Genomic DNA, 24,969 nt, shown 5'->3' with positions numbered 1-24,969 from the left:
GTGTGTGTGTGCGTGCGTGCGTGCGTGCGTGCGTGCGTGCGTGCGTGCGTGCGTGCGTGCGTGCGTGCGTGCGTGCGTGTGTCTGTTATTTACTTTCTCAATGAAGGAGCGAATCATGTGTGATCATTCATTTGACGGTGTTGTATAGAGTACATGGCTCTTCTGAATGAGTCTGTGATTGGTTTGATGGGGGCTGTGATTACCTGGGTCTGCATGCCAGGATGCATTTCCTTCTACGCCAGCAGCATCCAGACATGGAAATCCCTCACATTCCCGACACACATATTACTGTAGGTTTAGAAATGGTCCACGAATACACGTTTTTCTTACCTACAATTTATTCTGACAATTGCGCAATGCAGTCCAGAGGACAGTGTTTATCTTCTTTTACATTTTGAAAGTTGTCCAATAGAGTATATTTCTATGCCCAGAAAAAAGCCACAAGCAAACCACTATTGACTAGATTGTAATGACATGCGACTCCCCCCTCCAGAAGGTGAGAGAGGCAGGAACGCATGCAGAGGGAGGGCCCAAGGCCCAGGGTAGTACACGGAGAGGGAAAAGAACTGAACGGACCATCACACCCTATTAATGATGTCACTGGGACATTAATAAGCAGAACATTTTTTCTCTAATGGAACAGACTGGTAATGTGGGGAGCCGTGTGTGACTGCATGGGGTAGCGTAGTTGTAAGCACTAATATTTGTTGATGAAAGGAAAAAATGACTCCTCCAAGTTCATTGTGTCAGCGATTTCTTTAAATAAAAGCCAGTTTGCGCATGTGCTCTATAAATGACGCACTGCATGTCCTTATGGAGAATAATGTTGGTTATGTCATGCTTTTTAAATGAGGTTTGCCTACTGTGACAACAGCATCAGCAGAGGTTAGCTATTATGGGCTCAGACGAGTGGTTCTCTACATTCCCCTCGCCTCATACAATTCTAATTGACCGGGTATGAGAAGGTAGTCCCAAGCTCTCAGTCATTGGGGGAACTGCTAATTGTGAGGAATTACAGATCCTTTGTTTAGTTATTCACCTTTTTTAAAAGGTTTTACCAGAGTACCCATTAGAGGAAGAAAAAGGTGCAGAGCATTTGGCATTCAGGACAAAGAGTTCAATCTTGGTTTCATCAGACCAGACATCTTTTAGGTGCCTATTGGAAAACTCCAAGCGGGCTGTCATGTGGCTGTTACTGAAGAGTGGCTTCTGTCTGGCCACTCTACCATAAAGGCCTGATTGGTGGAGTGCTGCAGAGATGGTTGTCCTTTTGGAAGTTTCTCCCATCTCCACAGAGGAACTCTGGAGCTCTGTCAGAGCCCCTTCTCCCCCGATTGCTCAGTTTGACCGGGTGGCCAGCTCTAGGGAGAGTCTTAGTGATTCCTTTTCTTCTTCCATTTAAGAATGATGGAGGCCAATGTGTTCTTGGGGACCTTCAATGCTGTAGACATATTTTGGTACCCTTCCCCAGATTTGTGCCTTGACACAATCATGTCTCGGAGCTCTACAGATAATTTCTTCGACCTCATGGCTTTGTTTTTGCTCTGACATGCACTGTCAACTGTGCGACCTTATATAGACAGGTGTGTGCCTTTCAAAAATCATGTCCAACCAATTGAATTTAAAACAGGTGGACTCCGATCAAGTTGTAGAAACATCTCAAGGATGATCAATGGAAACAGGATGCACTTGAGTCATGCTCAATTTTGAGTCTCAAAGCAAAGGGTCTGAATACTTATGGAAATAATGTATTATTATTTATTTTTTAACGTGCAACAATTCTAAAACCCTGTTTTTACTTTGTCGTTATGGGGTGTTGTGGGTAGATTGATGAAGAAACCATTTAATTTAATCCATTTTAGAACAAGGCTGTAACGTAACAAAATGTGGAAAAGGTCAAGGGGTCTGAAGGAGTCATCTGGAGTGATCTGTCAGTGACAGGTTTGAAATGGGACAGTGCCATTGTTCACTCCCCAGCTCTATACTGTACACTATTTTAATATTTGTTAAATAACTTCAGGATGCATGGGCAGTGCCCAGCTATTGTAATTCCAGCTGTCATGCCCCAATCAAAGAGAGGGTGAAAAATGCCTGGCAAGCTGGTGTTAATGTCCTCACTCTGTTCCAGGACCGGGCTCTGCAGGACCACCTTTATAGTCTACTCTACTGTTTTCATTTGTAAAAAATAACTCATTTCTGATTGGATTTGAAATTAGAACATTGATTACCTGACCAATAATTAAAGATTCCAAAAAGATACTGGCAACCGCAGTAGGAATAGTCATTGTGCCATTGTTTATGTGGTGCTTGGGTTGCCATATTTTGCCATTTAGAGTAATTCTTTCAAGGTCATCCTCCTCCTTGTAGTCCCAGTACAGTATGTCTTTCTCTATCATAACTCTGTCATCAGAGGGTATAAAGAGAGAATATAATGGGGCAGTAGTTTATATTCTACTACCAGTAGACTACTAGTAGTAGTCTCAGCAGGCTGTCTATGGCCAGTGAGTCCTAATCTTTGGCATGATGAGGGACATAAATCAATGGGACAATAACCTGGATGGCCCTGGCCCTCTCACTGCCCAAGGGGCACCACTTGGAATTGATAAAGGTGGGGACTGACAAGCCCAGAACCAATAACAGCACAGTCTGGTCAAGATAAATGTAACACAAATTGTCTTGTTTAATTGGGTTCATGATCTGTGGACCTGAGTGTCAGGTGGTCCCAGTAAAAAGGCCTGACAAATGGAACGCACAGATCTCCCAGCGCCAGGCAATGCTATTAGAAAGATTAAAAAATACTGGAGGTGTCAGGGGAAAAGGAGATTGAGTTACTGCCAGGTCGTGTAGGCTACTCTACTACCTGGGTGTGAAACTGCTCACTAGTGCCTCTATTATGGATCAATCTCATTTACGACACCTGGTCCGGGCTGAGGACCTCTGGAAGGAGTCTATACTGTCACTATACTGGCAGTGTTAGCACTCTCTCTCGCTTTCTCTCTCTCTCACACACACATACACAAACGCACACATTCAGAGACACACACACACAAACAGACAGGTATGCTTGCTTTTACTGAGACTTCCTATTTTGCACTAACTCTCCTGCACTGACTCTATACCCACACACGCACACATTCTTACACTGAAACCCCAACACACACACACACACACACACACACACACACACACACACACACACACACACACACACACACACACACACACACACACACACACACACACACACACACACACACACACACACACACACACACACACACACACACACACACACACACACACACTTTCACAATCTGCATGCCTGACAACTCAAACGGAATTCTTCCACTGCTCTATGTTCGCTATGTACTTCAGTCAAAGACTGTCATCGTAGAAGTCCATTGTGGTGACATCATAATGAGGGCTGCTGTACAAAACAACAGTGATTGGCTCATCTCTAACCAATCCTAGTATCAAAGCCAATTATAAATGTTTTAAATGTTCTGGCTTTGGCCCAACCCATTGTTTCCTGGGACCAATCAAACAATCTAGAACGTATTTCAATTCTAGAAATCACAGGGGAAGTACTCAGATCCAGACTGATTGCTGAAGAGAAACTAACATCCGTGAGCGTGTTGTAGCGTTTGGCTGGAGCAAGGAGTTTGGGTAGCTAGAAAATACGCTGCTGCTACTGTCTATTATCTATCATGTTGCCTTGTCACTTTACCCCTACTATAGGTACATAGCTACCTCAATTACCACATTCCCAGCACATCGACTCGGTTCTGGTACTCTCTGTATATGGCCACGTTATTTTGACTCGTTATGGCTAATTGTTATTCACTGTATATTTATGCCTCGGATTTCACTGTTTGTCTACACCTGTTGTTTACGAAGCATGTGACAAGTAACATTTGATTTGATATCATTAATCAAAATGTACATTGGACTGAATAGGTAAGTAACCAAATTAAGATCAAGATATTTCAACATGGACATTGTTAAGAATATTGATACAATAACAGCTAATCTGTGGTGGTACAAGGCATCTTCCACTATGCAGGGATAATCTACCCGTGTTGTGTTTGTGTCCATTTGTTCCTCATGAATGACACTAAAACTGCAATTAAGGTCTGTGATGATGTGCAGTCAAATGATTCCTGTCTGAACAGTGACTCCTACTGGTATATGAAGAAAACTGCACTTCAGTGAGAATAAGTCTACCATCCAGCTGCCTACCTCCATGTACCCTGCTTAGCAAACAAACTGTGTTCGATTCAGCTGAGCTACTATGTCAAAACATTTAGATATTGATCAGCTTCCATACTCAGTTTCCTGTGTCTATCACGAATGGTCCGCCACCCGAAGGACATCCAGACAACTTGACACAACTGTGGGAAGCGTTGGAGTCTACATGGGCCAGCATCCCTGTGGAACGCTTTCAACACCTTGTAGAGTCCATGCACCTTGTAGAGTCCATGTTCTGAGGGCAAAAGGGACTTAACTCAATATTAGGAAGGTGTTCCTAATGTTTGGTATGCTCAGTGTATATTGAATATGTGGAATTTTCAACACAATTTCAATGTATACATAGTTCTGATGATTATGTTGAAATTAGTAACAACCTGTTAGTCAAGTTAAGTCCATGTATTTAGGTTAAAGTTTTACCCTAATTTAAATGTTTACAACGCTGGTTGAAATGAGATGAAAACAGTACTGGTTCATGACTGTTTTCAAACCCAATGTATTTTCAATGTATTTTCCACACTGATTCCACGTCACAATACATTGGCAAATTACGTTGAAACAGCGTTGATTCAGGACGGCCGATTCTGATCAGGAAGCCCAATTCTGATCTTTTGGCAAATTATCGGCAAAAACTCTGGTCTGATGGGTCAAAAGACCAATTATCGATAAAAGATCTGAATTAGACTGCCTGTGTAAACGCAGCCAGAGACACACACATCTAGTCAGTTCAGGCAAAGGCATCAGAAACACCTGGAAACAGAGTCTTACTAAACAGACATAACACCCTCACTGGCCAGGGCTACTTTACAGATGCAGGATATGAAAGAGACCGATGGAACCATCCACTCACACCAAATCACAAGTCAAATCAAACGTATATAACAGCCAAATTACAAATACAGTAAGATTTGATAATGATGGATTGATTATAAATGTTTAATATGTGGTTTGATTCAAATCAGTAACTGATGTGAGAACCCAATTATGCTAATCCATTACGTGTCCGGCTCCTGGTGATGCAGCCTGAGTAATGGTTCGGTAGATAGCAGATGGTGTGGCTGCCAGAATGTGAATGTGATTTTTGATTATGACTCATTTTGAGATGGAAATTAAATATATTTTCCTGTGCCACTCATACGCCGCCTCACTGTGCTGTCTGTGGAGAGAAGTTCATTTAGAATTGTCACACCATGTGCACAAACACACACACAGACACACAGACACACACACACACACACACACACACACACACACACACACACACACACACACACACACACACACACACACACACACACACACACACACACACACACACACACACACACACAGACAGACAGACACACACACACACGTATTGCACACCAGTCATACCTCCCCTGAGGCCAAGCTCAAATGTCAGTTTTACTCAACACCCCCACCCTCATATCTCTCTCTTCCTCTCTCTCTTTCTCGCCCTTTCTCTCATGCTCACTTATGTACACGCACACATACACAGACACACAGACACACATACACAGACACACAGACACACATACACATACACGCATACATGTGCGGAGGGTCCGGGGGGAGGACAGTGGAACATGATATAGAGATCGCTACCCACTGATGTCTGATAACTGTGTGTGAAGGTCATTTGTCCCTCGCCTCAGCCAGCCTTATCATAAATCATTCTGGAATCACCACGATGAGTATTCATGGTGGCAGCAGATTACTACCCAGACTCCCTCAGTCTTGTCTCCCACAACACAGGCAGATGCGTACAATAAATAACACCCTGTTGTGACCATTTCATCCATTACCCTCATGAGTATGTTCCACCCTGACACACCACCCGTCAACCCTGCCTCTGACTGTCTCCCTCTCTCTCCATCCTCAAGTATCTTCCAGTTTGAGTTGGTTCGTGCTGTCTTTATTTGTCTCAGGGCCCTTGTTATTCTTGATGGAAGATTAGCAGACTGCTGCAGTCATACGTTTTGTTTCATTCCTATTTGATTGTTAGTGTGTTTTATTAACCTGTCCTTGGGCTAAAAAAACATAGCTGCCCTTCAGAAAACGTATTTATTAAAACATCCAAATCAAACCCAGCCCTTCCTGGTATCCCTGCACCAAGTACAGTGGGGCAAAAAAGTATTTAGTCAGCCACCAATTGTGCAAGTTCTCCCACTTAAAAAGATGAGAGAGGCCTGTAATTTTCATCATAGGTACACTTCAACTATGACAGACAAAATGAGAAAAAAAATCCAGAAAATCACATTGTAGGATTTTTAATGAATTTATTTGCAAATTATGGTGGAAAATAAGTATTTGGTCAATAACAAAAGTTTATCTCAATACTTTGTTATATACCCTTTGTTGGCAATGACAGAGGTCAAACGTTTTCTGTAAGTCTTCACAAGGTTTTCACACACTGTTGCTGGTATTTTGGCCCATTCCTCCATGCAGATCTCCTCTAGAGCAGTGATGTTTTGGGGCTGTTGCTGGGCAACATGGACTTTCAACTCCCTCCAAAGATTTTCTATGGGGTTGAGATCTGGAGACTGGCTTGGCCACTCCAGGACCTTGAAATGCTTCTTACGAAGCCACTCCTTCGTTGCCCGGGCGGTGTGTTTGGGATCATTGTCATGCTGAAAGACCCAGCCACGTTTCATCTTCAATGCCCTTGCTGATGGTAGGCTTTGTTACTTTGGTCCCAGCTCTCTGCAGGTCATTCACTAGGTCCCCCCGTGTGGTTCTGGGATTTTTGCTCACCGTTCTTGTGATCATTTTGACCCCACGGGGTGAGATCTTGCGTGGAGCCCCAGATCGAGGGAGATTATCAGTGGTCTTGTATGTCTTCCATTTCCTAATAATTGCTCCCACAGTTGATTTCTTCAAACCAAGCTGCTTACCTATTGCAGATTCAGTCTTCCCAGCCTGGTGCAGGTCTACAATTTTGTTTCTGGTGTCCTTTGACAGCTCTTTGGTCTTGGCCATAGTGGAGTTTGGAGTGTGACTGTTTGAGGTTGTGGACAGGTGTCTTTTATACTGATAATAAGTTCAAACAGGTGCCATTAATACAGGTAACGAGTGGAGGACAGAGGAGCCAGAAATCTTGCTTGTTTGTAGGTGACCAAATACTTATTTTCCACCATAATTTGCAAATAAATTCATTAAAAATCCTACAATGTGATTTTCTGGATTTTTTTTTCTCATTTTGTCTGTCATAGTTGAAGTGTACCTATGATGAAAATTACAGGCCTCTCTCATCGTTTTAAGTGGGAGAACTTGCACAATTGGTGGCTGACTAAATACTTTTTTGCCCCACTGTAACCATTCTTCTAATCTCTGTCACTTACCAAGAAGCAGTTAAGGCATGCAACCCATGTGGGTTGACACCTTCTCGTGCAGAGTGAGGGTGTGAGAATGTACTATATGTGTGTGTGTGTGTGTGTGTGTGTGTGTGTGTGTGTGTGTGTGTGTGTGTGTGTGTGTGTGTGTGTGTGTGTGTGTGTGTGTGTGTGTGTGTGTGTGTGTGTGTGTGTGTGTGTGTGTGTGTGTGTGTGTGTGTGTGTGTGTGTGTGCACGTGCGCATGTGCGTGTGTGTGCGTGTGAGCGTATGTGAGGGAAAGAGAGAGTGGCAGGTTTGGACCCTGAGGCGATGACAGAGCGATCAAACTCTACGTGTAAAATATAAATTGCATTGAGCTCTTTCCTCTTCGACTCATGGCTCTGTGGCGACAGGGGACATTTTATACCAACTGAAAATAGTGCTCAGGTCGGCAGAATATTAGAAAAACAGGGAATGTGGAAATTAACAGACGTATGTGTTTGAAAACTGATGTCCTCTGGGAATGTGCATTTCCCATTTCCCAAAAGACATTCAAGAGACCATGACGTTCATTTCAATATTTTCAACCCTCATGGTAAATTGCATGATAATGGAAATAATTCTTAGTCTGAAATAAAATGTTGCTGGTAATGAAGCAAATTATTATATTTCCAGATATTATGGCATTAGCTCATGTTAAATAAAGGTTAAATAAAATAAATAAATACAATTCAAAAAAGATAATGCACTTTTACAGTAACCTAGAATTACCACTACTAATCCTCTCAACTACAGTAGCTGAAGGGGCAGCCTTGTGTTGTTTTCTAAAAATTGACCCCATTTCCACATTTCAATTCTTCAAAGTTCCATGAATTCTAAATACATTTCATAAAGGGATGTGTTGTCTTCAGTGGCCATCTGTCCAGAAGTCATGTTTAGAAATGGGCCACGAGACACTTGACTTTTGAGTTACCAGCCGTGATTACTTTCTTGGCCTAATGCAATATTCATGCATTAGCCTGAGCGTTCATTAGTCTACTTTCTCTGGTCTCCTTTCCTCACTTCTCCTCATGCTGCTCTCAGTAATAGAAATTTCTGAAGTGTGGCATGTTTAATAATGGAATTCATTCCCCATGGAAAGTGTTTGAGATTGACAATGCATTGAGAGCGGAGGCGGGAAGCGACTGTTTTTTTTTAAGGGAAGAAAATGGCAGACTATGAGCTAATGAGCCATGTAGTAGGGTGCATAGATTTCTAATAATACCAAGGACTGGTTCAATTTAGCTTTACTCTTGTTTTCACCTAATGCATGGACTTATTTCATACTGTACTGCCCATGAAGGTCTGATGTCCATAACTGATTGAAAATGAAGAGGATGCAGCTGAGTGATCCATAAATGAGTTTCAGATTGAAATGTTCCATCTCGGCACTGTGAATATAGGTACTACAGTGCATTCAGAAACAATTCAGACCCCTTCACTTTTTTCACATTTTGTTACGTTACAGCCTTATTCCAGAACGGATTAAATCGTTTTTTCCCCTCATCAATCTACACACACTACCCCATAATAACAAAGCGAAAACATTTACATAAGTATTCAGACCCTTTACTCAGTACTTTGTTGAAGCACCTTTGGAAGCGATTACAGCATCGAGTCTTCTTGGTTATGACGCTACAAGCTTGGCACACCTGTATTTGGGGAGTTTCTCCCATTCTTATCTGCAGAGCCTCTCAAGCTCTGTCAGGTTGGATCGGGAGCGTTGCTGCACAGCTATTTTCAGGTCTCTCCAGAGATGTTCGATTGGGTTCAAGTCTGGGCTCTGGCTGGGCCACTCAAGGACATTTAGAGACTTGTCCCGAAGCCACTCCTGCATCGTCTTGGCTGTGTGCTTAGGGTCGTTGTCCTGTTGGAAGGTGAACCTTCATCCCAGTCTGAGGTCCTGAGCGCTCTGGAGCAGGTTTTCATCAAGGATTTCTCTGTACTTTGCTCTGTTCATCTTTCCCTCGATCCTGACTAGTCTCCCAGTCCTTGCCGCTGAAAAACATCCCCATAGCATGATGTGGGGACCACATGCTTCACAGTAGGGATGGTGCCTGATTTCTTCCAGATGTGACGCTTGGCATTTAGGCCAAATAGTTAATTATTGGTTTCATCAGACCAGAGAATCTTGTTTCTCATGGTCTGACGCCTTTAGGTGCCTTTTGGCAAACTCCAAGCGGGCTGTCATGTGCCTTTTACTGAGGAGTGCCTTCCGTCTGGCCACTCTACAATAAAGCCTTGATTGGTGGAGTGCTGCTGAGATGGTTGTCCTTCTGGAAGGTTCTCCCATCTCCACAGAGGAACTCTGTAGCTCTGTCAGAGTGACCATCAGATTCTTGATCACCTCCCTGACCAAGGCCCTTCTCCCTCGATTGCTCAGTTTTGCCAGGTGGCCAGCTCTAGGAAGAGTCTTGGTGGTTCCACTGTGTTCTTGGGGACCTTCAATGCTGCAGATTCTTTTTACCCTTCCCCAGATCTGTGCCGTGACACAATTCTGTCTCGGAGCTCTACGGGCAATTCCTACGACCTCATGTCTTGGTTTTTGCTCTGACATGCACTGTCAACTGTGGGACCTTATATAGACAGGTGTGTGCCTTTCCAAATCATGTCCAATCAATTAAATTTACCACAGGTGGACATCAATAAAGTTGTAGAAACATCTCAAAGATGATCAATGGAAACAGGATGAACCTAAGCTCAATTTCGACTCTCATAGCAAAGGATCCGAATACTTATGGAAATAAGGTATATCTGTTTTTTATGTTTAATAAATGTGCAAAAATGTCTAAAACCCTGTTTTTGCTTTGTCATTATGGGGTATTGTGTGTAGATTGATGAGGAAAAAACATAATTTCATCCATTTTAGAATAAGGCTGTAATGTAACAAAATGTGGAAAAAGTCAAGGGGTCTGAATACTTTCTGAATGCACTGTATATCAGGAACGGTCATACTACAGAGCGGATGAACTATGTCATGACGTTGGCCTGGGGGTAGGTTTATGACAGTCATAAATACCTTTTCCCCCCTTTTTCCTCTCTCTACCCTACTGATGTGACATTTGAAAATCCTTTGCTTAACATAGAGATTCTGGGAACATCAGAAGGTGGGGGGAAATGAACTATATTCTTGGAATCCGACCAATTGAACATATGCGGTGGTACTTAATGAATATGATGTCAGTTCGGTTGTCATCTGAGACATTCTCATCAATGATAGGATGACATAAACTCTACAGTGGAAAGTCTGCACATTGTAGTTATCGGATTCACATGGAATTGTTGTTCAATTTAAATGTTTGAATATAAAATTATTGGTGAAGAGATTAAATGTAATTTTAGCTTCCAAATGAGAGATTTGGGTTTTCATAAGGTTAGGGCTCTGCTCAATCAGTGGCCCGCCCCTGTGAAGAGACATGGGTTATAAAACTTTTCAAACACACCTTTCTCGCTCCACTATATAAAGCCTTGATGACAATATAACCTCCCGTTCCAAGTACGTGAGGTCTGCAGCCTTTTGCGTTAAAAGGACTAACATGTCAACTACAGAACTAAGCCAAACTCAGCGTGAGCTTTGGTTGCGAATGGTATGAACTTTGAACTCTTATTCACTACAGAAGTGATACCTCCTAGCCGTTGAGTTAGCAACAGCAGCTGCAAACGTGGGCTAGGAAAGAACAGACAGAGTATCCCGTCTACCACACAACGACGTTACTACAATGTATACAATTTACCACCAGAGACATTCTTCAAAGGACCCGGTTTGGCAACACGGCCTTCCATCTACCACCAACCTACTGAAGCGCAGCTCAGAGTAAATATTTATTGCATTTTCCTTTTCCAAGTGGGCGGTAATTTAGAATGCATAAGATACTGTATTTACGATAGAGACATCGCTTCTCCCTTTGTTCTTCAGTCTTCCCGCTCTTTCACTCAAACCAATCCCCCTTTTCTTTGTGTAACCAGCTGTCATATCTGTTCCGCCCGCTAGGGACGTTTTCCTTTATGACGTAATTTGTAATCAAGTTCTGATTCATTCTGTGTATATGTAATTCTGTGTGATTAGTTAGGTATTTAGTAAATAAATAATTAAACCCAATTTTGTATTGCTGATTCAACTTGTTAGCCAGGGTTCGTGAAGATAACCAAGAATTTACAACTTTCAGATGAGATTGAATTAAGTTGACGATTAATATTGACTGCTATTGATGTAAAATATTACTAGGTCTTTAAGAGTTTATTCGGAAGATAACAGCTCTATAAATATTATTTCGTGGTGCCCCGACTTTCTAGTTAATTACATTTACATGATTAGCTCAATCAGGTAATATTTATTACGGAGAAAGGATTTTATAGAATAGCATGTCATATCACTTAATCCGGCATAGCCAAAGACACGACAACTACATCAATAGTGGAGTCAAAGAATGAATGTCATCATGATATTTTGTTAATCATACAAGAGGTAGAGAGGGAGAGAGAATCGGGATGTGATACAGAGTAGAATATGCAAAGTGATTTTTAAAAGTCCTGATAAATGGACCAGTAGGAGGAGAGGGATTCCCAGCTGCTTGTTAGGAGGTAATGATCAAACTGGGTTGACCTCTGAGGCAGTTAATGCGGAGCAGACTTCAGCTTCCAGCGAGCTGGCCTGGATGTAAATGACGGACAGATCATCACAGGCAGAGAACAAAAGCCTGCAGCTCTCAGACAAGACCTGCTCAGCATGGCCACTCACTCACCACGCTGGGGAGACAGGGAACAAAATCTGCACCCCACTTCACTGGCACATGTTTCGATCTAATAGAGAACATGATGGTGCTATTCTCTCTCTCTCTCTCTCTCTCTCTCTCTCTCTCTCTCTCTCTCTCTCTCTCTCTCTCTCTCTCTCTCTCTCTCTCTCTCTCTCTCTCTCTCTCTCTCTCTCTCTGTGTGTGTGGGAGTGGTGTGTTTTATAATACACTCCTTTTGCTCACCATCCACTCATCTTTTTTTGTTTTCCAAACCTGTATCTCATTCTTTTGCCAAATCTCAGACTTCCCCATGTCTCTCTCCCTCTCTCCATCTCCTGCTCTCCCCACATTAATATGTTTCTCCTTTCTCTCCTCCTCCTCTCTCTGTGTCTCTACCACCTGTTGTGTGGAGCTGTCTTTCTGTCCCTGCAGGCTGGCTGTGGGGGTGGAAGTGGCATAGCATTGGGGAGCAGAGATAGAGTGGGCTCCAGCTGGGGGATGTGTACACACATGCTGCAGCAGCCAAGCCATAGACATATTAGGCTAATGAAATGTGCACAGGCTGTAATTATGGTAATAGAAGGGCCTGGGGAGAAGGCACTGTACTGTACAGGCAACCAGGCAGAGCGAGGGGAGAAAGAAGGGACAAGGAGAAGGACAAGCCTTCAAGCAAATCTATTTAGTTTGAGGAAAATCGAAAGGTATTACATACACTACAATTATGACTGGATCAGTTTTTTAAACATTAATGCTAATTGAATCCTGTCAATAATCTTGTTTTCTTTTCTATAGAGTTTTTCTCTTGTTTTTTTGTTCATTTATTTCACTGTCACCTTTCCCTTAAGATCTGATCTGCAGTATGTTTCTAAACGCATTAAGAAGAGCCTCCCACATCTGTCAACATATCACTTATTTTAGAGACGGCTAATGCTACTGAGATTTGTCAACACATTATCACATTCCCTCCTACAGCAGGCTCTGTGCTTGTCAAAGAGACTACGCACCCACGCGTTTTCCAACAGTTCCGTAATGAAGAAAATAAAAAGTTATAACTTGATCTACATATAGAAGAGAAAGAAAGAGAGAGAGAGAGAGAGAGGGGGAGGGAGAGAGAGAGGGGAGAGAGAGAGAGATGGGAGAGAGAGATGAGAGAGAGATGGAGAGGGAGGGAGGGAGAGAGAGAGATGGAGAGAGAGAGATGGAGAGATACAGAGAGAGAGATGGCGAGGGAGAGAGAGATGGAGAGAGAGGAGAGAGAGAAACTGAGAGAGAGATGAGAGAGAGAGTGAGGGGGGAGTAAGTCAGCTGCATTCTAATACGTGACGATAACATCTCCTGAAGTGTCAAGTACATTTCCATTTAAAGTGCTTGCTTAAACACCCATGAAGAAGAGCTCTCTGCCTGCCTGCCACGCATACAGCTGATGACTAGGGAGTCTCTTAGGACCCTGGAGCCATGAGACTCACCTCTCCCTCCTCATATACCCTGCAGAAGACCTCCATCATTGACAGGCTAACATTGTGTTAAGAAGGTACAGGAGAGCCTTCTTAACACAACGTATGTCAATCATGGCGGAATATTAACAATGTCCCTGAAAACTACATCGATGTGTTGTGAAATGTGTTGGAAAATCCCCCAAAAAAACATACAAGCAACACTAATTGTGGGCATGTGAATAAAGGCTCTACTTGTAGGGTCCTGAGAAGCAGAAGGAAAAGTTGAGAAGCAGCAGCTACATTGACATGTGTTGGCGCAGGGTGTGAATTACTTCAACAGTGACGTTTTAAGGATGAGGCTGGCTGCCTGCCATTGGCATGATTAAAATACAGCACTGTTGTTTGCCTTTGTATTTGGCCTCTTTGTCTTTGTCATCCGAGTGCCCTCACCCAGCGCCAAATAACAGCCAGTAAACAACATGAATGATGTGTCGTGTACCACGGCCGCCCTTAACGCAGATTTATTAAATCACACTTTTCAGCCGCACATCAGCTTTCTCCTTTGATTCATTCTCGTTAATGAGTTTGCTGATGTAGAATGGCGTGGTATAATGAAAAGGTAAAGACAAGCAAGCTAGAGAGGCATAAATAAGTCTAGAAGCTGAAGGAATAATGACAGGAGTTTAATGTCCAATTAGATTAAAAGGCTCAGAGACACAAAGGCAGGATGTAGGCTCTGGTGAATGCGCTGCTCAATGAACCTCGGAGCGACATTGATTAATGCTAAATGGATCTATTACTCCCATCAGCGGCATCCTGATCAACAGCTCTGGCTGCCATCTCTCGCACTGCCGTGCCCTGACTGTGTGTGTGTGTGTGTGTGTGTGTGTGTGTGTGTGTGTGTGTGTGTGTGTGTGTGTGTGTGTGTGTGTGTGTGTGTGTGTGTGTGTGTGTGTGTGTGCGTGTGCGTGTGCGTGTGCGTGTGCGCGTGCGTGTGCGCATGTGCTCACGTGCGTACGTGCGTGCGCGTGCGTGTGTGTGTGTGCACTCAGCCTCACCTCTTAGTGAATTACGGTATTAAGAGAGCTGCCGAAATAATGTCCTAAGTATCCATGAAGGTTAGAACCGTTCTCAAGGGCATCCAACTGATTATTTATTCACCATTTGTTTTTGCTTATTAATTTTATTCATAAACTAAAAAGCAAGCTAAGCCAAGCTGGTTTATACAATCAATTACTTTTGATATATGAGTTTCATAAAACACACAGCTGTCTTCTCATGAGAGCTCAGAAAGTCTTACTATCAATCAGTGCTACGGGTGACTGCCTTCTTCTCAAAGGAATGACTTAAAGACAGTTTAGTGGGTTTACTGTCCATCTGCACAGTGCACTTTACACAGTCACAGGCCTCCAAAAGGCTTAGAGGTACGGAGTTTGAACTTCCTTAGAGCAAGTTTGGAGCAACAGAGGAGCCATACATGAGCCAATTCTATCCTCCCCTGACCTGAGAGGGAGGAAAGCCCCCTACTGTTGTTCATTAGGCTGGTCACAGAGCTGCATGCCATGCTTCCTCTCTTTACACAGTGACTGACAGAGTGATGAGTGATCTCCCTCCTCTGGTGAGGCCTGTCAACACCTCCGACACATCAGACAGGCCAGACCACCTCCTCTCCCTAACCTCTCCCAGGCAACCCAGAGGATGTGGTTCACAGGGACCAGATCAAACACACACATATCCCTACAAACTGTAATGAGTTGTCTCCCTAAGAAGACAGAGCGGAGAGCTCCCAACAAACGAAAATTGAAAGTTCCCAGAATATTTGTTTGGTTGCGGCAACTGTTCTCATACAACAGAAACGGTCCAGTTGTGCTGATGATTATACAATGTTTGTATAGAACATTGTCCTGAAATTGCAAGAACGTTCTGGGAACGTTTTTCTTCTGTTCTTGAAAGGTTCCTAGAATGTTTCATCAGGTTGTTGTTGGTACAGTCTGGTGGGAACATTATGGGGACACAAAATGTATGTTCCCAAAACACAAAACTGTCCAGTTGATTATACAACATCACCTGACGTTCCCAGAATACATTTTTTTTATGTTCTTCAATAGTTCCTTACACATTTCTTTAGTTTGTGGTAACATTATGGGGACATGACAAGAAATAGATTCCCAAAACACAAAAAATGTCCAGTTGTGATAACATTTTTACAATGCTTGTACCAGGGTGCACAAAACATTCCCCCAATGGTCTTAGAAAGTTATTCCTATGTTCCCAGAATGATCAAATTAAGTTTTGAAAAGTCCATGGAGGTTTCTTTCATGTGCTAGGGTTATCTTACTATTGAGGAAGTTAGTTGTACAACAGTCCATGTACAAACACATCTGTCAATTATTGTAATCACATGACAATTTATTACACATTTATTGTATTAACATAGTTTTGCCATATTTTGTTAATAGTCGCAAGCAGGGATCAAACCTGGGAGGTTTGGAGTGTTATCTGCGGCACTAGTACTAAGACAAATATAAAGCTGCTTACACCTTTACTCTGAATCAGAATCTGGCTTTATGGGAGACGATGATATGGCGAATCACCTTTCAGCCCAGGAGGCAGCCATTCAACTTGCCATTCACCAGCTTTTGAAGCTTTATAATGTCAAAATAAGTTTGTTACCCCCCGAATATGGAGTTTAGATTAGCAACTATCGCCATTTAGTGCCGTCATGACCGGTATGTACTTCCATAAAAGTTTTTTTTTAAATGTAGAAGCAATTCTGCACCATCATGTCATAATTTACATAACTTTATGAAACCATGGCAATGTAGGTGTAATCCCTGCTTGTTGTTATGGATGTTTTAAATAACATAAGCAGAACGTTCTTGTAATGTTTCCTCAGAACCACTTCTAGTCCAAGGGCCAGCCACCAAAAATGTGTTGTTCCATGACCCAGGAAACAAAACTGCAAAATTTCAACAACATTACATAGATAATGGTATGAATATGACAACTGTGTGGTTCAAAACTTGTAAAAGTTGCACATTAAGTTGTTATTTGATTTTGATTACGATTACGATTTTTAGCAACACAATCCTTAGCAACATTCTGATGTTGCCATGTTTCACCTTGGTTACTTTGTTGCACACTGGCGCACAGAACACAGAACTATTTGTGCGTTCAGTGTTCATCCTTGCATAAGCTCAAGCAACACACGTAACGAGGAATATGTTTTAACCATGTACAGTGGTTAGCTCAGTTAATGTAAGACATTTGGTAGCTGTACAGTATTTAGGCTAAAAGGGCCATCGTTGCTTTTAACTGCTAGCCAAACTAAAGACAGCACAACATTTGCTAGCTAACACAGCTCTCAGAACATTCTAGGTCCAACAGCTACGTAAAGCACTGTTCTGGCATCTGAGAAAAATCTATTTTGCACCTTTCAACCAAGGGGCCAGGCTTCTGGTCTGGAACACACCTTCCACTGTGCTCAGATGGCATTTTCAGTACCACAGTTTAGCTGAAGTACGGCCACCCTAGAAAGACAATACTCATAGACGGCCCCATAGAGAAATGTTTTTTTTTAAATTCCAAATAAGACACTTTAGTCATCAACTTTACAAACAAAAAATCGATTGAAATATTCAAGTAATTGTCATAGAGGACAATATTTTTCCATCACTCACAGGCAAAGTTATTACCATTTTAAAGATTCATGCTGTGACGTGGGCGAGCTAATGTCACATGCATACGCTGAAGGGAAATCACTTGCGCGCTCTAGACCGGGACATTCTCATTTGTGTCTGGAGAATTCTTTCGACCTGTTGAACAGAAGCAGGAAGAAACTGAATATACAGCTTTTAACTGCACCAAACATGCAAATCCGTCTATTTAGTTATGAATTTTGTCATGATGCACGTAGATCGATGGGTGATTTTGTGTTGTATTGGAAGCTAGCACATAGCTAGCTAACGTCAACTAGCTTAAGCATCTCGACAAGGCATCTTGACATGGCTCGTGGTTGTTTGCTTGTTATGCTTGCTTACTATTATAGCTAGCTATAGACACAAAATATTTGATAAGATAATTGTGAGGATAGTTTTTATTGCGTGAAATTAATAAAAAGGCTGTCAATAAGGCAACATAGTAGGCTGCACAACTCTGGCAGCACTAGATAGCTATCTAGAATCCAAGTGGATGTGACAGACCTAATGTGACTTCAAGTCAGCCTGGCTATAACTAGACTATTATTAGACTAAAGTAGCCTAACGTTACTCCTTACAGTCCAAGGACCTTACATGTTCTGTTTAAAGCGCAAATTGACTCTGGCAGCCAAAACAGAATGCTACAGAATTCTGGGCACGCGGGAGGACTGGGGTTCAAATCCCCGACGGGGAGGAAGAAGTAGGCTGTCCTTGTAAATAAGAATTTGTTCTTAACTGATTCCATATGTGTTATTTCATAGTTGTGATGTCTTCACTATTATTCTAAATCCTGGAATGAGTAGGTGTGTCCAAACTTTTGACTGGTACTTGCTTAATTATTTTGATTAATATTATGTTTTTTCTATTCTAAGAAAAACTAAAAACCCTCTGGGTTTCCATTAGGATGGAACGGAAAATATGGCGCTGTACAACGTGGCGGTTGGCAGTACAGTACTGGGCTACTTACAGTTGAAGTCGGAAGTTTACATACACATTAGCCAAATACATTTAAACAAGGTTTTTCACAATTCGTGACATTTAATCCTAGTAAAAAGTCCCTGTCTTAGGTCAGTTAGGATCACCACTTTATTTTAAGAATGTGAAATGTCAGAATAATAGTAGAGAAGATGATTTATTTCATCTTTTATTTATTTCATCACATTCCCAGTGGGTCAGACGTTTACATACACTCAATTAGTATTTGGTAGCATTGCCTTTAAATTGTTTAACTTGGGTCAAATGTTTAAGGTAGCCTTCCACAAGCTTCCCACAATAAGTTGGGTGAATTTTGGCCCATTCCTCCTGACAGAGCTGGTGTAACTGAATCAGGTTGGTAGGCCTCCTTGCTCGCACACGCTTTTTCAGTTCTGTCCACATATTTTCTATAGGATTGAGGTCAGGGCTTTGTGATGGTCACTCCAATACCTTGACTTTGTTGTCCTTAAGCCATTTTGCCACAACTTTGGAAGTATGCTTGGGGTCATTGTCCATTTGGAAGACCAATTTGCGACCAAGCTTTAACTTCCTGACTGATGTCTTGAGATGTTGTTTCAATATATCCACATAATTTTCCATCCTCATGAAGCCATCTATTTTGTGAAGTGCACCAGTCCCTCCTGCAGCAAAGCACCCCCCCAACATGATGCTGCCACCCCGAGCTTCACGGTTGGGATGGTGTTCTTCGGCTTGCAAGCCTCCCTCTTTTTCCTCCAAACATAACGATGGTCATTATGGCCAAACAGTTCTATTTTTGTTTCATCAGACCAGAGGAAATTTCTCCAGAAAGTACGATCTTGGTCCCCATGTGCAGTTGCAAACCGTAGTCTGGCTTTTTTATGGCGGTTTTGAAGCAGTGGCTTCTTCCTTCCTGAGCGGCCTTTCAGGTTATGTCGATATAGGACTTGTTTTACTGTGGATATAGATACTTTTGTACCTGTTTCCTCCAGCATCTACACAAGGTCCTTTGCTGTTGTTCTGGGATTGATTTGCACTTTTCGCACCAAAGTACGTTCATCTCTAGGAGACAGAACACGTTTCCTTCCTGAGCGGTATGACGGCTGCGTGGTCCCATGGTGTTTATACTTGCGTACTATTGTTTGTACAGATGAATGTGGTACCTTCAGGCATTTGGAAATTGCTCCCTAGGATGAACCAGATTTGTGGAGGTCTACAATTTGTTTGGGCTGATTTTTGGCTGATTCCTTCTGATTTTCCCATGATGTCAAGCAAAGAGGCACTGAGTTTGAAGGTAGGCCTTGAAATACATCCACAGGTATACCTACAATTGACTCAAATGATGTCAATTAGCCTATCAGAAGCTTCTAAAGCCATGACATCATTTTCTGGAATGTTCCAACCTGTTTAAAGGCACAGTCAATTTAGTGTATGTAAACTTCTGACACACTGGAATTGTGATTCTGTGAATTATAAGTGAAATAATCTGTCTGTAAACAAGTGTTGGAAAAATGACTTGTATCTTGCACAAAGTAGATGTCCTAACCGACTTGCCAAAACTATACTTTGTTAACAAGAAATGTGTGTAGTAATTGAAAAACAAGTTTTAAACTTCTTACGGCTGAGATCCCGTTAACGGGATCGATATGACAACAGCCAGTGAAAGTGCAGGGCGCCAAATTCAAAATAACAGAAATCTCATAATTAAAATTCCTCAGACATACAAGTATTTTACACCATTTTAAAGATAAACTTGTTGTTAATCCCACCACAGTGTTCGATTTCAAAAAGACTTTACGACGAAAGCACACCAAACGATTATGTTAGGTCTGCACCTAGTCACAGAAAAACCCAGCCATTTTTCCAGCCAAAGAGAGGAGTCACAAAAAGCAGAAATAGAGATACAAATTAATCACTAACCTTTGATGATCTTCATCAGATGACACTCATAACACTTCATGTCACACAATACATGTATATTTTGTTCGATAAAGTTCATATTTATATCCAAAAATCTTAGTTTACATTGACGCATTATGTTCAGTAATGTTTTGCCTCCAAACATCAGGTGATTTTGCAGAGAGCCACATCAATTTACAGAAATACTCATAATAAACATTGATAAAAGATACAAGTATTAAACATGGAACTTTAGATAAACTTCTCCTTAATGCAACCGCTGTGTCAGATTTTAAAAAACTTTACGGAAAAAGCACACAATGCTATAATCTGAGTTCAGCGCACAGAGCCCAAATAAGCCATAAAGATATCCGCCATGTTTTGGAGTCAACAAAAGTCAGAAATAGCATTATAAATATTCACTTACCTTTGATGATCTTCATCAGAATGCACTCCCAGGAATCCCAGTTCCACAATAAATGTTTGTTTTGTTCGATATAGTCCATCATTTATGTCCAAATACCTTAATTTTGTTCGCACGTTCAGTCCAGTAATCCAAATTCATGACGCGCAGGTCAGACAAAAAGTCAAACAATTCCATTACAGTTCGTAGAAACCTGTCAAACGATGTATAGAATCAATCTTTGGGATGTTTTTAACATAAATCTTCAATAATGTTTCAACCGGAGAATTCCTTTGTCTTGTTCAGCTCATGCCAGACACCTGACTCAAAGAGCTCTCCTTCCCTCATTCTTCACAGTAGAAACATCAAACAAGGTTCTAAAGACTGTTGACATCTAGTGGAAGCCTTAGGAAGTGCAATATGACCAATATCCCACTGTATATTGGATAGGTAAACCTACAAACCTCAGATTTCCCACTTCCTGGTTGGATTTCTTCTCAGGTTTTTGCCCTCCATATGAGTTCTGTTATACTCACAGACATCATTCAAACAGTTTTAGAAACTTCAGAGTGTTTTCTATCCAAATCTACTAATAATATGCATATTTTAGCATCTAAGCCTGAGTAGCAGGCAGTTTACTCTGGGCACCTTTTCATCCAAGCTACTCAATACTGGCACCCAGCCATAAAAAGTTAATGACTCCAACCTAAGTGTATGTAAACTTCCGACTTCAACTGTAGCTAAAGAATCCCCGCAGGCACGCGGGAGAACGGGGTTCCATTCCCTGACGGGGAGGAAGGAGTAGGCTGTCCTTGAAAATAAGAATTTGTTCTTAGCTGACTTGCCTAGTTAAATAAAGGTTACACTAAGAGCATAACATTTCTGCACCCTAATTTTCAAATTTTTGTCTAACCAATACCCACATGGAGATTAAGTGATTAAGTGAAAATAAAAATCTCATTGATTTATCAAGACCAGTCCCCAATTAGCACAGGTAGTCCATTCTTTCTTCCGTCTATTTTCCGTAAACAAGCACTGTAACATGGAAATATGGCCGTGTTTGAAGCCTAACCCTATAAAGGTGTGTATCAATTTAACCTTTTATTTTTTGAAAATAATTTCTTGCTGAAATGAAAGACAAGGTCCTTCTGCTTCCAAAACCGTACCGCAAGCGATGCATGTCAATATTCAGACCGAGCGTCGCGGAACTTAACAAAACTCCCCCCTACAGAAGACGCCTTCGTTCAATGACTCTTATGTGTAATTTAATGGAACTGAGAGTCGTGATCAAGGGGTAGTCCTTTGAGTAAAGACATTTTGTCACCTCACCATCCATTGAACATTAGTTTTAGGACATTAGCTAGCTAGCTATTGGTTTTCATCCAAGAGTTACAGCATAAACTGAAGACATGTAAAAAAAGATATGAAAACGGAATTGCTTTATTTCTCTCAGCTAACTAATTTCATGAAATTCATTGTGAAAGTGTAGCAAAACATTTAGACCAAATGCATTGAATCTATCAAACCTCAGGATAAGACCCAGATGCAGACAGTTTGAAATAACAAATGTTTATTTACAAAACAGGGTGCAGGCAAACGACAGGTCAAGGGCAGGCAGAGGTCAGTAATCCAGGGCAGAGTCCGTAAGATGCAGAACGGCAGGCAGGCTCAGGGTCAGGGCAGGCAGGGGTCAGTAACGCAGGGACAATGCAGGTGAAACAGATCAGGGTGTGACAGAATTGTTAAGTAATGTCTATCATGCATGGTTCTCAGAGAGTAGACTTACTTCTGAGACTTTCACCAGAAGGCAAGGACTCAGCCCAGCAAAATGGGAACATTCCCAGAACATTACCTAAGATTGCCATTAAGTTCTAGTTAGGGTTGTTATCTAACATTAGGATGATAACATCCCAAAAACGTTCAAATAATATAACAAAATGTTTATATATATTTCCACCCTATGAGATTGGAATAATACTGTGAAGTTGTGAAAATTATGATAATGCCCTTTTAGTGTATAATTTATTTCAGCCTGTTTTGGTGGGATGTAGTTTTGGCCTGCCTGGTGACATCACCAGAAGGTAAATCAGTTAATAAACCACTAAGAAAGATAGTTCCAAACTGCCAACAACAGCTAGTTTTCAGTTTCCCCCTCTCCACTCAGACTACTCTCAGACAGTCCTAGCAAAATTTTTGCTTGAGAAATTGTTTTTTGCTAAGAAGCTGTATTCGTTTTTTTTTTGACCATTTGAATTGAAAACAATCACAGTAAGGTATTTAATTTTTACACAGAAATTATTTGATATTGAGATACAAACTGCTGCATTGGGCCTTTAAAGCCAGGGTCCAACAGGAGGCTGCTTCCTCTACAGAACTTAATCAAACTAATGACACTACAATGTGAGAAAAAAGGGTTATTCAGCTGTCCCCATAGGAGAACCTTTTTGGTTCAGGTATTACCCCTTTGGGTTCCTTGTAAAACCCTCCGTAGAAAAGGTTCTACATGGAACCCAAAAGGTTTCTACCTGCAACCAAAAAGGGTTCCTTAAAGGGTTCTCCTATGGGGACAGCTGAAGAACCCTTTAAATTTCAAGATAGCACCTTTTTAACACTCAGTTTAAAACCTTCATTTGGCTCTGATTACAACTGAGGGACCCGTGAGCGGCTGGGAGGGGAGTTAGCTCACTTAGTGGTTGGTTCAGAGTGAACAAGGGGAGAAACAAAGTTAGCCAGTTGTTTTCTCTTTAGAAGTTGCTCTAGCTCATAAAAACACCTACTCCTACATGCATCTATATCTGTCTCTCCTCCTCCGTCACCATTAGTATCACCAAGACAACCCTGTGCACCATGTTAGTCTGAAAGTCCATATCATTCTCCACTTCAGAATCACCGCGGTTTAACCAAGGCTTTAGAAGGGGATGATAGTGAACTTGCAGATGTTCAAGGCTTTAGGAGTTCCTATTTCAAACACAAGTAAAATAATAGGCCCACTTTTCCAAAAACCTACACTGTTAGACGCCACACTTTCACAAAAAAACGGAAGCTATAGGTAAGTTCAGTTTCACTGTCTGTCACAAAATCCAACTGAATAAAACTGATACAATTAAATACACTAGTGTATATAATTCAACAACAAAAACTTTTATCGCAGTAATTTCAAAGCAGTGGTAGGATGATTGCTGGTTTTGTCACTGGAGGGCAAGCATAGCACAATTGGTTTTGATGAATATTCCATGTTGTCACATTGCCTAGCAACAATCCATGGCAACAATCTTGTTTTTGTTTTTGTTTCATGTTCAACATTGTCAAGTGTTGTCAGCAAGTATTCATGGTAATGGAACATGTTGAACTATGGCTGACCACATGTTGAGCAATGTAGTTCCAATTTGTTTTGGAAGGTTTTTGTGTGTAAAATGATACATAGAGGAGAAACAAACAACGTTTTCACAAATAATAATTATATTCATGAATGAACACATAACAGACAGGTGTTCTAATAATGCAATGCAACACATGAGTGAATCAATTAATTACATAAAAATATATTATATTATTCAAGGTGTTCACAGAACCTTAAATACACCAGTTCACCATGCAGAGGATGAAGTTCACAGTCTCTGTCTCTCCCCAGATGGGAAAACAGCATTTAAAAATAAAGGAATTCATTACTGTAAAACTAGAAAAAGTTAATTAGCTAGGTGAGCCTTGGGGCTCTTGCAAAATGCCTCCCCAAGCAAGATCAGAAAGCAAGAAGTACCCCCAGCTACAACAGACCTGCTTACTGATACAGAAAATTTGATTGCTTTTCATATTCCACCACATTTTGAACATTTCCTTTTTTAGCTCCAGGACACAGAGACACCCAGAACACATTAGGATCGCTGCATCGTGGGAATAGGGTGGGGAAAGGGGGCAGGGCGTGGGGGCGGAATTAGTTCAATGTATTTTAATCAACAGCATTGAAAAATAATGCGCCATAAGTCAACTTAATGAAGAAATTAAACACTTGTTAAAGTATGCAAGTTGATAATAGAATACTGGAGGTGTGTTTGTCCAACTTGTTCAATTTATATGTAAATCCAATAACTTCATGGAATGACCTCCTCCAGGTGCAACATGATATGACAATGTTCCTACCTAAAAGCATTTTAAGTGCATAATACAGTATCTTTCACGCAGGATGGCATCACGGTACGTGCTTCTGTAACCTATGAGAATGGGCTGCCGTGTTTGTGTGCATGCGTTT

Source organism: Salvelinus alpinus, chromosome 18, assembly GCF_045679555.1.
Source record: "Salvelinus alpinus chromosome 18, SLU_Salpinus.1, whole genome shotgun sequence".
Lineage (NCBI taxonomy): Eukaryota > Metazoa > Chordata > Actinopteri > Salmoniformes > Salmonidae > Salvelinus > Salvelinus alpinus.
Note: the sequence above shows the minus strand (reverse complement) of the source record.